This window comes from Stenella coeruleoalba (genome assembly GCF_951394435.1).
Source record: "Stenella coeruleoalba genome assembly, chromosome: 9".
NCBI lineage: Eukaryota > Metazoa > Chordata > Mammalia > Artiodactyla > Delphinidae > Stenella > Stenella coeruleoalba.
In genome coordinates, this window is record NC_137155.1 from 53102161 (window position 1) to 53117042 (window position 14882).

The following is a 14882-nucleotide window of genomic DNA, read 5'->3' on the forward strand; positions in this document are numbered from 1 at the left end:
TACAGCACAGTGTTTGCATCTCAAAGGTCTACAGTTCGGGAGTTCCAGGGGACAGCATCTGGATAAGGTGGCTATTGGCCAGCAGAGCAGTAGCAAAGCTTTGGTGGGTGTAGTGGAGCTGAGTGCCCCAGACAGAGGCTCGGCGGGGAGCTCTGGCCACTGGGCACACTGAGATTTATTCATGAGCATGTGCAAGCCGCCCCCAGGAACCTCCAGAAATACATGGGTGAACTTTTCAAAAGGCTGAGGTCTGTTGGGAAAAAGGAGAAGAAACGTGTTCAGTGAAATCTGGGTAGAAATACTAAAACAACCTTGTTTGGTGAGGCTGGTGAGGGAGTCAAATCCAAATACGTAATACTATAAAATACAGGTTTTATGACCATAGGTTATGGTCATAGGAAATGGTGTTTGCATGTGATACAGTCCAACCTCATTTGATCTCAGATGAGGAAACTGAAGCCGAAACAATATTTCCTTCTCAAGGTCACACACCTAAAGAGTGATAGAGCCGGAGCTTGTGACCACTGCTTTCCACTGGATCATGCTGCAGCTTTTTCTCCACTGCTGGTCCATTTCATCTATTTAAAAGAGCTTTACATTTAGCATTCTAGGGGTTCTTTAAATTTTTGAGAAGTGAGAATCCTTTTTAATAGAATGTGAGCCTTGCAGTTTTAGAAATACTAGTTTTGTAAATACCAAATGGTTCCCTGAACTAGCTCTTTGAAAAGGCTTTGATATAAAAAGTTCTCTCTAAAATAACTCCTTTGTAATGCCAGCAAGGGCACCTGAGGACAATTTATCTTCCCCATGCCATTTAGCTAATATCCTTACATATAAAGTGCTAGTACAAACTTGTGATTACAAGACACAAATGTTGAAATCCAGTGCATCATTGACTTGAAAATGTGTCCAGTTAAGTCTTACTGCTGCCTCTGGTCTTTTTTTATACTTTCAGAATGAAGTGATCTAAAGTGAGAAAAGAAGAATGCCACATGCTGACTGGGAAGTTAATGATAATTTTAAATTAAGTATCATACGCTACTGTGTAGTTAAATATTGAATTGAGAAGGATGTGGCCAGTGTCCATTACAAATATATATAGAGACATATATATATATGTCTCTCTATATAGGTATATATATATATATATATATATAAGCTCAGACTTCCTCTTTATTAAATAATTAGCAGAGACGATCTTCCTTGTCAGCATTAGAATAAGAGTAAGAATTTTGAGTTCTAATTTCAGCTCACTTTCTAATTGCTTTATGGTCCTGTGTAATTTAATTTCTATCTTCAGTCCTTGGTTTCTAGAAGTGTATGTGGCCATCCTAATCTAATAAAATACAGTGCCACAGATATTGGTATTGATTTAGAAAAGCAATGAATGAGTTACTGATGTCCAATATAATATGGACTGGACTGATATTGTCTCATACAGATCATGAGCTGTTTGAGGGAATAGGGGGTGGGTGCTCTTTTCCTACCACTTGGATTTATTTCACAGTTCAGGGGTTGTACTGATGATCAAATAAAATAGCATATGTGGGAGCTTACTTTAAATTTTAGAGTTCCATTGAGATATAAGGAATTATTATTATTAACTACTGAGAACATTTTCCCATCTCGCTTTTGAGGCTACTCTGCTAGCAATCACTTCCATCAGTACGCTTAGGGCTTGCAGTTAGATAGCAGTGCTCTGAGGGTGAATTAGAAGGAGATATTATTCCTATTTCATATTCAAATACTCTATGGGTTACTGATAACTTGACCATGCTTTATCTTGACTGAGAGACAATATTCTATTCTCCTCATCAGTCCTACTCTGTGGTCACTTCTTTCTCCATGAATATAAATCCTAAAATACTGTGTTGGGTTTGAATTTCCAAAGTCCTATCTAGGGTAAATAACTAATACTTATATCCCAAGACTACTTAAGAACCAAGAACAAAGGCAAAGTCAGGCTCCTCTAGAAGGAGGGTACCACACTCTATTGACTGGGAGAATAACAACTCCCCAACACAAATCAAGGGCTGTGAGGAAGGAGAGGAAGATGTCATATGATCTTTTTATTCTAATTATCGACTCAAAGGAGAAATGTCCTATCCTAACCCACAACACACAAACAAAATATGGCAAGTCCAAACAACCGTCAACCCACAGCACCTAGACAAGGACCAGAGAAGTTAAGAAGCCTCCTCACAGACTTCCAAACTGTCTGTGGTCTGTGTCTCTGTTCCATTTTGGAGTTGCTCTTCCCTCAATTGGTCATCACCTGATACATAAATTAACAATCGGGAATCGAGCAATCAACGTCATTCTGTAGACAGATGGTGTGCCTTGCCCCTTTGTCTGTAAGTATATCCCACCCATTTTCTTAGTTATGGAAGTCTTCCCTGTATTGACTGATGGTTTGTATTATGCATTACAAGCAATTTTCTATCTGGGAATATATCACCACCCTTTTCATGCTTAACATTTTTAGCCAACAGCCTATTCTATCATCATTTGGGAAGTTTTGAATACAGCATATACATATCACTTCCTATTTCTATATTGTATGTTAAACACAAGTTTTCTACAAGCATCAGCTTGTTATCTTTAGTACATTCCGATGAGCCAGTCTGATTATCCTGAATTAATGATCTTTCTTCACCTATTCTTAATGAAACCCAGCTCATCACAATCTTCAAAAAGGCAAATGAGAGATACAAGAAATCACCATATAGGAAGTTGGAAAACTTAAATTCTCTATTTAAGGGGTAATATAACACGAATTCAAGCAAAGGAATAGCTTGAATTCACTCTCTGAACTCTCATGACTGACACTTCTATTGTCCTCTGTATTCCTTAAGGCTCAGTTTCTGACGTGCTTCCTTTGTCTAGTTGACCAGCCTCATGGGCAGAGAGCACACTCCTATTATGTGAGGAAGCCCACATAGCTCCTAGCAGACCAGGGCTCATAGCAATTGTTTGATAATTACAAATTTATTCTTTCGCACTTACAATGAGTTCATGGAAAACAACTCCTTATGTTGGATTAATAATAAGCTTGTATATAAAATCATCCAGTAAACTCTTTATTAAATAAAATAAGAGAACTCAGTTTAACCATCATATTTCCATTTGAAATAACCCTTTTATAAATTGCCATCTGTGAAGTTTGTTGAACAATACCTCAGTGTCGAGAATTAGTTAATCTGCATTCAGCAAGAGAGCATTTTACCTCCTTCCCATCCATACAGTCAGTGGCAATATAATATCCAAGGGGGGGAAGCATAAAACATGTTTGGATATTGTAATGAATTCGATTACAATAACACCAAATTAAGCCTATTTTCATTTTGATAATATAAAAAAGCAGCAGGAGGTCTGATTAGATAACTTGCTTTTACTTTATTAAATTCCTTATGTTACAGTCAGCTGGACTGAGCACTCCCTAGGAGTAAATTCAGAACATTTGGGCCTTGTCTTTACATTCAAAACAGTGTGGCTCCAAGTCAGGCTTTTACAATTCACTTTACTTGGGCTGCCAGAGGGAGATGAAGAAGAGCTCCCTAGTTCCTCTGCTTGTTTATTGCCTTCTTTATGCAGAAGGGTTTTCCTCCCACCTTCACGCTGTGAAATGTCATGCTGTGGCATTAGGCAAACAGAAGACTGACTTGTCCCAACAGGACAATCTCTGTTGTCCAGGACAAATGTCACACAAACATGGGAATTGTCCACATCCCTGGTCACTTTAGCGGGAACCGAAACCCTACAGCCTGACCTCCTTTTGATCAACACATATTCGTGGCTCTTTCCCCTGGCTCAACAATGCTAATTAATTAAATGTTTGTTTAGTGACCTAAAAGAGTTAGTACACCTCCCAAAGCTTCAAGCAGACACTAAAAGGAGTTCAAGTTTGGCTATAAAGGGAAAAGGGCACTTCTGAAATGTTAGAATCCTTCTTTACAATAGTATACTGCTATAAAAGGAAAAAAAGGCCCCTAAATAAAACTGAGTCAACTTGAACAGTACAGTTCATACCACTAACCTGGGAACATCGACCGCAGCCAAGTCTAATGAGAGCTTGAATACTCAGCTTTCTAATAGCCCTACCACTTTCCCTTCATGGCTTCCAGTTTCTCCTTACATTATGGTGTTCTAAATCTATTTTTGTAGCTGGTTTATTACATTTCATTTCCTAACAGTCGGCACATTTTTGTCTGACTGCAGCCATTTTATGAAGTCAGCCACACGTTATCCTATCATCAATTGCCGGGGCTGTGAATCTTCTTGTCGATTGTCAAGGATTGGCTTTTCTCTAGTAAAATGTGCTTTCCTGTCGCAGCTGGACCAGAGATTCATTGTAGCTGAAAAGAGAAGGCTGAGAGGTAGGGCCAGCCACGAGCCCAAACCCACAGGGAACGCTGTTGGGTCCCATGAGGGGCCAGGATTCCTTCCCGAGACAAGAACAGCGTTTTTCTCAGTGTGTTCCCTCTCAGTGCATCCTTAGGGATTTTTCGCAGGACCAAATTCTGGACTGAAGGAGAGAAAGTGGTACCTTCGGACTCAAGAACAAAGCAATTTTGAAAATCATTGGTCAAACTGATTGTAGAGAAAAAGTTCCTGGTACCCGGCAATAGAGTTCACTAACTTTTATTGAAATAAGCACAGGGAAAAGCAACCTCTACTTTTTCATAGCAGTTTTTACATATTTGAAGGTGTAAAGAGTTCTGGTACAAAAAGAAGACATCGTCGATATTGATAGACATCAAAGAATGATTATGCATTGATGGGATGCTTTGGATATATTATAAATTGATTTGGATATATACTTAGAATATTATAAGAATATTGATCAACATGAGAAATTTTCACATTATACAGTAAAGTAGGGTGTTCACTATAATTGTAAATCACTCCTTTTCATATCCCCTCCATTCTCTTGTTCTCACTCCATCATACTCATTTTACAGAATGTAAGCCCTGGTTAAATCCAACTGTCTTCCTATTCCACACCTGCAGCTAAGCATCAGAGAATTGTTAAGGAAAAGCACTCAACCTTGCTGACTGATTTCACCTAATATTTTTAAGCACAAATCTCAAGCAGACCCTCAGCACGTGTCTAGTCATAGTCAGTTGGTTCTCCCACATGCTAAGATATTATTTCAGACCTTCTCTTTATCCAAACTGCAGATACACTCCCTTCACTCCTCACTCCCTCTCGGTTAGACAATCTTCTAATCACCTAATCTGCCTATTGGCCTCCCTACATGTGTGTGTAAATACTCTCCTTTCTCTCCAATGCTTTTGTAAGGTACTGTCTCTAATCTTTTGTAAATCCAAACATTTTTCTCAGCCCCTGGATCCTATCCATTTTTGCTCTTTCAGGATACTGCTCCTGCATTTAACCTGTCACCCACCTGCATCATTTTCCCTCTCTTCCCCTCCCTTCCCCTCCCCTCCCTCCTTCCCTCCTTCTCTCTCCCCTCACTTTATGTATAAATGTATGTGTGTGTGTGTGTGTGTGTGTGTATACACATATATATATCTGCAGAATCACCCTGTCCCATGGTTTAAGTGTATAGATATTTAATGACAGTACAACACACAAATTATATCTTCAGCTGATTTCTCTCCTAAACCGCGGAGATTTGTATAAATAAATAAGATTTGTATTAACTGAGCATCTTTTATATATAACGGGAAATTCACATGTATTATGACCAAAAGAAAATTATGTACTCTCCCCTTCCCCCCAGACATCCTCCCCGCCACTATTCTCCTTCTCAGGAAATGATACATCATTGATCCTGCAGCTCATGCCAAAAAACCTGCAGTCATTTTTTACCACTCTCTGTTGCCCACAGCCTATGTCCAATCTGCTAACAAGAACTGTAGTGCTATGCCAAAATACAATTAACAGCAGCCATTCCTTACCAAACACTTCGGTTCACGCTTATCATACAGAATAGCCTTCTAATTGGACAAACATTTCTGCTTTCTTCCCCAAAGGTCACTTCTGCACAGTATCCAGTGATCTTTTTGTAAAATATTATTCACGTTATATCACTCATGTGACCAAAACCATCCAATGACTTCATACATATTGTAATGTTATCCATTTCATATTTTTCTTTTTAATATATTCATGGTCATATGAGACATAATTCTCTGCAACGTTTTTTTAAGATGAATTAATTCTTCCATTCAGCAAATATTTATTGAGTGCCTACAACATTCCAGGCACTATACTAGCCTCTGGAAATACAAGGATGGAGAAGGAAAGAAGCTTGTAAGTAGTTACACTATTTCCTCAGATATCTCACAGCACATTTGTCCTGTTGACAAAAATAATACATGTCCACCACATAAAATTTGGAAGATACAGAGAAGTATACAGAAGAAACGTAATATACTACACGGTTATATTAATATTACTTTCATTTGTCCTCTCATGCTTTTCTGTATTTCACATACTGTACTATCCCTGCGGGCACAGCTTATGTTCTCTTCATTCCTTAGTATCCAGGTCAAGACCCTCCATCCCAACTGGGTTTTGGAATTTACTTCAACCCTGAGCTGGATTCTCAATGGCTGAGATCGCTCTTTATCAAGGTCTTATACCCTAGGGAGCCAAGCTTATCCTTCTGTCTGCCTTTCTAGAGAAACGTCCCTTGATGTATGTATCACATTAAGTATATCCAGTGGCTATGCTGGATCTATCTCCAACCCTCAATCTAAAAAGCAAGAGAAGCTCCAGACTTCAGGCATGCGTCTTATGGTTCTGTTGATTGAACCTCCAGAGTAAGCAAAGGAGAGGGGTTGGTGGTGGCTGTTCTTTCAGAAAAACAGCCGGATCAGATATCCTGGGGGATTTCTTGGCTGATTCTAAAACTGCCATCAAGTTTGTGGGACCATTCATAAATATTAAGAAATAGAAAACTCAAGCATAAGCACAAAAACTTCAAATAAAATCAAGAGCCCTGTGAGAATGTAGTTTTGCGGCACAACTACTGCACAGCCTGGAGTCATAAAAGAGAAGCACCAGGGAAATGATTAACTAGAACTGTAGTGACTAAGCCAGAAAATACATTTTCTCTTCAAAGGCAGAGAATCTGATAGCCCTGAAAGATATAGCGCAATGCCACACTCCTCACGGACACCAATTTAAATCCAAGCAGGGTCAGCTGTCAGAGCAGAAGTCATTTGCGTCCAATAGCGTTTTATTAGCACGTGTGAAATGTTTCAAAGTTCTGAACCCCATTCTTAGGGGGTATGACTACATCGTCAAGAACGTGGTGGAAAGGGATACATTAGGAGTTTGGGATGAACATATACACACTACTTATATACAAAATAGATAATCAACACTATGTTCTAGACAATAGAACATATACACACTACTATATATAAAATAGATAATCAACAATAGGTCTGCTATACAGACCTACTGTATAGCACAGGGAACTCTACTCAATATTCTATAATAGCCTATATGGGAAAAGAACCTGAACAAGAGTGGATATATGCATAACTGAATCACTTTGCTGTACACCTGAAACTAACACAACACTGTAAACCAGCTATATTCCAATATAAAATAATTAAATTAAAAAAATAAATTTAAGAAAGAATATTACTCAATTTGCTCTCACTTGGCACTCCAACAGCAAACCATGTCCATATAACACAAGAGACTAGCAAATAATGAGCAGTGGAGAACCTCAATTTTATAATAACTATAATAATAGCGATAGCAAGGTGTTTTTGTACCTTGTATTTATGTACTGCTTTGCATTTTATAAACAACTTTTATGTTTATGATTTCTTTATTTCTTTTAGCAACTCTATGAAATTAACTAGTTTACAAATTATTATTGCTTTTATTTTATGGAGGTAGAAAATTGAAGTTCAGATTTGCTAAGTAACTTGCACCTTGATTTGTCACCTAAACTCAAATCCTAACCATACCAGAAGTGAACTAGGACTCTAACCCAGGCCTTCTGATTTCAGGTCTACTGTTCTTTCTCAAACAGCATGTTGTCTCTTTTAAGGGCATTTGTAACAACTGAGTTCTTTAGAAAATAGTAATTTCATCAATTGGACAATTTAGAGAATAAACCATTGTCCAGACATTTTTTCCCTAGCATAGAAATATTATGTTCTTTCATAGTAAAGTAATTATGCAGTACTTTCAGAATAATCAGCTGAGCATGCTATGATTATTCACTGTAGAAAATGTATATTTATTCTTTCCTCAAGTTGATAATAATAAAACCAGTAATTAAATAACAGCAAATGTTTATTGATTGCTTGACATGTGACAGTATTTTTAAACCTCATAACAACTTAGCAAAATGAGCATGATACCCTATTTTTCAGATAGAAACTCAAGCATAAAAAAGGTTAAGTAACTTGAATAAGCCCAGAGAAAAAGTAGCAGAGCTGGGATATCGATCTGATTTCAAAGCTTGCACTCAATCATTACACTTTCACCAAGAGGATAAGAAGCACATAGCAGAATCACTAAGGAACCTTCTCTGAGAATGGTACAAGGAACACCAAACTTTGAAAACCTACATTAGCTTTTTTTTAGGGTTCATCTGATCAGAGAAAATATGCAATATTATTATCTCAAGTACTATGCTATTTTCCCAGGAAAATGATCCAGTAGTATATATTTTATAAATACAACTAACGTGATATACTGAAACACCAAAGTGTGATATCAATTTAACAGCAAACATTCATCGAGTAAATACTGAATGCAAATTACTGTGAACTCTATGGTCTTAGCAATACGAGGAATTCGAGATTAAAAAAATAAATAAATGGACATACCTGCAGCCTTGGAGAGCCCTTGGAGGAACTGTTGCAAGCTACAACAAAACACAAATGAAATACAAGTTGTGAAAGCCATGGTTCTCAAATTTCAGTGGGCATTGGGAGCACCTGGAGGGCTTGTTAACAAATAGACTGTTGAGCCCCACCCCTTGAGTTTCTGACTCAGAAAACCTGTGAGGAGTCTGAGAATTTGCATTTCTAACAAGTTTCCAGGTGATACGCATGTTGCTTGGTCCCAGGGCCACACTCAGAACCCCTGTGATAGAGGTTCAACAGAATTGTAAGAGAGCATAGAGGAAGGTGTGATAAGCCTTCCAAAGCAGAAGCAAACTTCATGGAGGACTCAGCCTTTGAACTGTGCTTTGACAAAGAAGCAGAATTTCAGATATTGGGAGATAATTGCTTCAGTCTCAAGAAGAGGCATAATCCTTCACGCTCTTCTTTCTCTCAACTTAGTGATTTGGTGATTCTACTCTTGCAGAATGAAATGAAAATTATGAAACCATGTCTCCTTGCCCAACAACTCAGTATACTTTGATGTTTTCTTGGCTTCAACCAATGTACTGACACTTCCGAAAGGAATGAAAGAACAGTTTTAGTGCATTTTAAGCCTTATTAAATTCCTTCTTTATTCCATGGCAAATAATTCCAATTTCCTCTGAAACTGTATGTTTTGTTTTACTTGGTCCTCACCTGACTCTTGCATTCTAGGGATGATTAAGAATGTGAATGAGGTGTTGGTCTAGTTTTCTTTTGCAGTCTTGTTTGATTGTAATGGCTGAAATAGTCACAACATCCCAGGTGAGTATTCTTACTCTTATCCCAAGAGGCGAAAAAAAGAAATGGAAACATTTTTAAAAGCATTTAAACCGTGTGCTGGAGCTGGAGAATAATCAAAGGGATAAAATACTGACTTGTGAGAACTGTTTTGTTCCCAATCCTTCTATCATTTTACCACATGATTCTAAAGAAGTAATTTGAGTTCTCACTGCTCTCATTTTTGTATTTGTAATAGGGATAATATTTGCAATGAGGCTTAATTAATGGTTGAAAATGATTTTGAGGTCACTGGGAAAGAAGAATAAAATACTATTTCTCTTCACTGAATTTTGGAAATCAAACTATCAAACAAGAGGAATTTATATTCTTTCAGAAACAAACCCTTAAAAAGGCATTTTCCTACTACTAAGTTGCTCATTGTCATGACAAATGTATATTAGACTCCAATATTATCAAGTACGTACAATCACTTCTACTAATGCTTTTTATTCCATATCTCTTGCAGATGGAACAACCAGGTGGAAGATAATTCAAGTGCTATCAGTCTAAGCATTAGAAAACTTTTTCCATAAAGGGCCAGGTAGTAAATATTTTAGATTTTGCAGGCCGCACAGGAGCATGTGATCACAATGATCATGCTCATGAGTCATGATGAAAAGTGGGACAAAGTATCACCACTAATCATTATCATTTTTAATTTTCCCATAAAAAGCATCAGCATCCCTTCCCTCTTCTTTTACTTACTCAGATTTAGTCAGTAATAAATATTGAGGTAGAATTCACTACATAAATCTTTGCTCTGTTTGTTATAAAATGAATTTTTTTTTTAAATAATACTGTTGTTTTCAAGTTCTGTTTGGCTTCCCCAAAATAATTAAATCAAGCTGGTTGATTTCAGTATCCCAAATGCAAACCATTCTGTTTCATTCATATTTTCTATTTTGTTTTGCCTACTGCTTTATTACTTGTATTTCCTCATGAGGCTTTAGAGAAAATAATGTTATTCCTTCAGTTGTGCAAATTGAAAACTTATTTTTAAAGAGCTGTGTCCCAGCAATTTTGATTATCCTACATTCTATTCCTCTATTCATTTATTTAAAAAGAAAAAGACTATATATAAGCCCCCATCTCTCTCCTGAGTGTTGTAGAAGCCTGTTGCATTCTTATTAACACTTTTACACACACTTCATTTTGTTTCCTTATTGCAGTGATAGCTTACCTTCCTGTTTACTTTAGTGTTTACACCTCATTTAAGAAGTTTTGTCTAAAGTGCTTTATATAAAGATTCTTAATTGGGTCTCCTTTTTAAAAGATATAAAGTAGAAATTGAGAGTTTCACAATTTAAGTTACAAGAGTTTCCAAAATGGTAAGTCGTTTAAAGATTTTGCTACCTTGTGGTTATAATTAAGATTTTTAAGACTAAGAGCTTCTCCTTTAACTGAGATGGACTTCTACACCAAGTTCCTCAAAAATTCATATAAATCAATAAAACATTTCTTATTTTAGGCTAATATAGAAGTAATTATATTTAGTATTATACTACAGAAAGTGGAAAAGACACTTATTTTTAGTATTTGAGTATAATTTCACAACTTATTACAAAGTTCTTTTTTTTTTTTTTTTTCTATCCCTGCAATGTGGACTTCAGAAATAAGCCTATCAGTCCTGGGCACAAGGAAGTCACATTGTCATATTTTCCTCCAGTTCATGTCATAGTTGGAAATCAAGAAATCATAGAAATGTCTTTGCAGTACTATGATTTAGCATTATGTCCTCAGCTTTTATTGAGGGCTGATATAATAACGAGCTCTATGAAGAAACTTTTGATAAAACTGCTACTGAAGACACCTCTCATTATATTGTTCGATGTCTCTATAAAAATTATCCAATTTATGTTTTTCTCAAGGTTCCAAGCAAGAAAGGGATTTACCATTTTGATGATTTTATTTGATCTCTTTCATATAGTTTAAAAAGCAAACAAATTCAGCAAAGTTGCAGGATGCAAAAACAATATACAAAAATCAGTTGTGTTTCTATAAACTTAACAATGAACAATTCAAAAAGGAAATTAAGAAAACATACCCAGGGAGATTGCCTATATTCAAGTCACTTAGTTCTGGGTTTTTAGCTTGTTCCTTCCTCTGAAACATATTCCTCTGTCACCTCATTTTGTCTAAATTGCTATTTGTATTTTTATGTATGTGGTAGGTTGTTTACGTTTCTCAACCTTGACAGAGAAATAAAAATATCATATGATATCACTTATATGTGAAATCTAAAAAAATGATACAAATGAACATATGTACAAAACAGAAACAAACCTACAGACTTAGGAAAAAAACTTATGGTTACCAAAGGAGAAAGGTGAGGGAGAGGGATAAATTAGGAGGTTGGGATTAACATATACACACTACTACATATAAAATAAGTAAACAATAAGGACATACTGTATAACACAGGGAACTATACTCAATGTTTTATAATAATCTATAATGGAAAAGAATCTGAAAAAGAATATATATGTATGTGTGTGTATATATATATATATATATATATATCTGCATCACTTTGCTGTACACTTGAAAATAACACATTGTAAATTAACTATACTTCAATTTTTTTAAAAAAAAAGAAAACATTCCCATTTTCAATAGCATGAAAAAGAATAAAATGCTCAGGAAGAGAGTTAACCAAGAAGGTATAAGACTTGTATACACCGATTAGAATTTCTTTTTTAAAATATTACTGTATTTTTATTCCTCTTATTTACTGATGTTTCTTCATTGTAGCAGTGGAAATAAAAAAGTAAAATTTCTCCATGCACAAATGGTGTCCAACTGATGGAAAGTGATGCAGGAGGGACGTCTTTCAGTTGGTGAAAATTTCTAAATATGCTTGCCTGCTGAGGTCAGCCATCAGTGAAACTTCAAAGCGAATTCCAGTGCCTGAGCTGGTCCATCATGGGCCAGGAGGAGTGAGTGTTGGGGAGGAACCCTTCCCCTCCCCGGTGTTCATCCCTGGCCCAGGGACTTTGGAGGAAAAAGTTGCCCAGGTCCTGGGTCCCCGCCCTAGCCCTGGGCCAAGAAATGGGCAGCAGGTGGATGGGGAGGAAGCCATGGGCCTGGGGGTCCAGCAATGAGTCCCCGCCATCACCCTGGGATCCGGATGCATCCTGCTCACTAGAAGGTCAGTTGTCCTCGAATTTCTTAAATTAAAAAATTTTTATCATACAAAGTGATGATGAGGCTGTGAAGTAACTAGAACTCTCATGTGCTGCTGATCAGAATGTAAAATGTCACAAGCACTTTTGAAAACAGTTGGGTAGTTTCTTAAATAGTCAAATATACACATACCATATGACCTAGCTATTCCAGTCCTTGTATTTACCTAAGAGAAATGAAAGAATGTGCCCATACAAAGTCTGGTGTCTTATTCAGAACAACTTTATTAATATAAGCCAAAACTCAAAATATCCTAAATATCCATCAACAGGTAAGCAGATAAACAGACTGAGGTTTATTCATAGAACAGAATACTACTCATCAATACAAAGGAATAGGCTATTGGATGAACCTTTGTTACAGAGTCCAAGCTCATACCACTCACTGCAGGACAGGTCAATAAATGGAGTTATGATTTGTTGGGGAAAGAAATAGGGACTTTATCTGGAAAGCCAGCATACTCAGAAGATGGTGGACTAGTGTCCCAAAGAATTAAGGCTTCTTTTATACTAAAAGGTGAGGGGATGTGGCTGGCTGTTGCAAACTTTTTGGTGCAGGAATCCTTTGCTCTTGCAGCTGTCAGTGTAGGTCTGGACACAATGTTCCTATAAACCTCCAACAAGACAAGTGTTATTTTCTGTTCTGCAAATAAGTGTTATACCTTTAAAGGTCAGAACCTTGAGAATGGGTTAGCATGTGTGTTTCAGGGTAGAGGCAACATTCCTTTAAAAGGTGCAAAGCCAGCGTGACTACACACAGACGACAAAGCACAAGGGTTAGAGCTAATGGAATAGATCCAATATGGAGTCAGGTTTGTTGTTCTCTGCTACACTTTGATATAATTATGGTGAGTGAACATAGCCAGGAAAAAAAGAGTACAGACTGTGTGATTCCATTTATATAAAACTCTATGAAATGCAAACTAATCAACAGTGACAGAAAGAAGATCAATGGTTGCCTGGGGATGGAGGTGGGGTGGAAGGGGTGGGTGGGAAGGGCTGAAGGAAGGGATTATAAGGGGGAACGAGGAAGCTGGTGGAGGTAGTGGTTATGCTCATTATCTACACCCTGGTGAAGGATCTGCAGGTGTATCCAGATGTCGAAACTCATCAAATTGCTCACTTTAAATAAGTATAGTATGTTTCATATTAATTATACCTCAACAAAGCTGTTAAAAATTTTCCTCATGCAGCTCTGAAATGATCTGAGTTGTGCTTAAAAAAGAGTTAATGAGGCAACATTCTCTAAGGTAAAGGAAAGACATGAAGAAGCAATTTACAGGGGTCCTGTGAGAGTTCATAAAAGACTGGGTTGGGAGAGTTTCTGTGGGAATGGAGAATGACCTATCTTGTTTAGTACTACTGGCTCACCTAATATTCCCCTATCCCAAAAACAAAAGCTGAAAACTCACTTGGCACCTAAAGTCCACTCTAGTTTTATGAAGCGTAACCATTTTTTTCCCCTCAAAGTCAGTCTCAAGTTTAAGATAATTCTTTGAGTCCAGGAATGCATTGGACTGCTCCATTAAACTTATCATATTAATTAAATTCACCATCATGTATTCAATCAACAAGTATCTTTTGATCACCTACTTACTTTGTGCAAGTCTCTAGACTAGTTGCCCAACTACAGAGGGTTCTGTGAACAGGTGCTGGCAGATAGGGACTGCTGTGTACACATTTAGCAAGATGAACAAAAGAATTAAACAACTGCTTTTCAGACAGAGCCAGTAGTGAATTATCGGTCTTACGTTGATGGCCAAGGTTTCCAGATTTGGCTTTAAATTTGTATCCTATGTAATTATATAATTTTTAGGGAATTACGCATGTACCAATTACTGTGTTAACAGGTATCATACAAAAGTCCAACATCTATCTTGAGCAAAACCTTGTGCCCTACATCAGCCTTTGCTCCTCTGTAGTCAGGCTGGCCTCAGGACAAATAAAATTACATATAAATGCAATCCTGAGTTTTATTTTTCCCCACAGGTTCTAAATAATTTGGCTGTAACTCTTTGGGGATGACATTCATGAAAAACTCTATAATCT

General features: G+C 37.1%; 1 protein-coding gene across 3 annotated transcripts in view; it reads right to left on the reverse strand.

Moving 5' to 3' along the window:
* ZNF804B (zinc finger protein 804B) overlaps positions 1 to 14882 on the reverse strand; it is a gene marked incomplete at its 3' end in the record, with an annotated part of 871582 nt that overhangs the window by 622433 nt on the left and 234267 nt on the right. For all 3 annotated transcript variants that reach the window (XR_013829743.1, XR_013829744.1, XR_013829745.1), the window contains exon 5: positions 8830 to 8867. The remainder of the gene's footprint in view (positions 1 to 8829; positions 8868 to 14882) is intronic.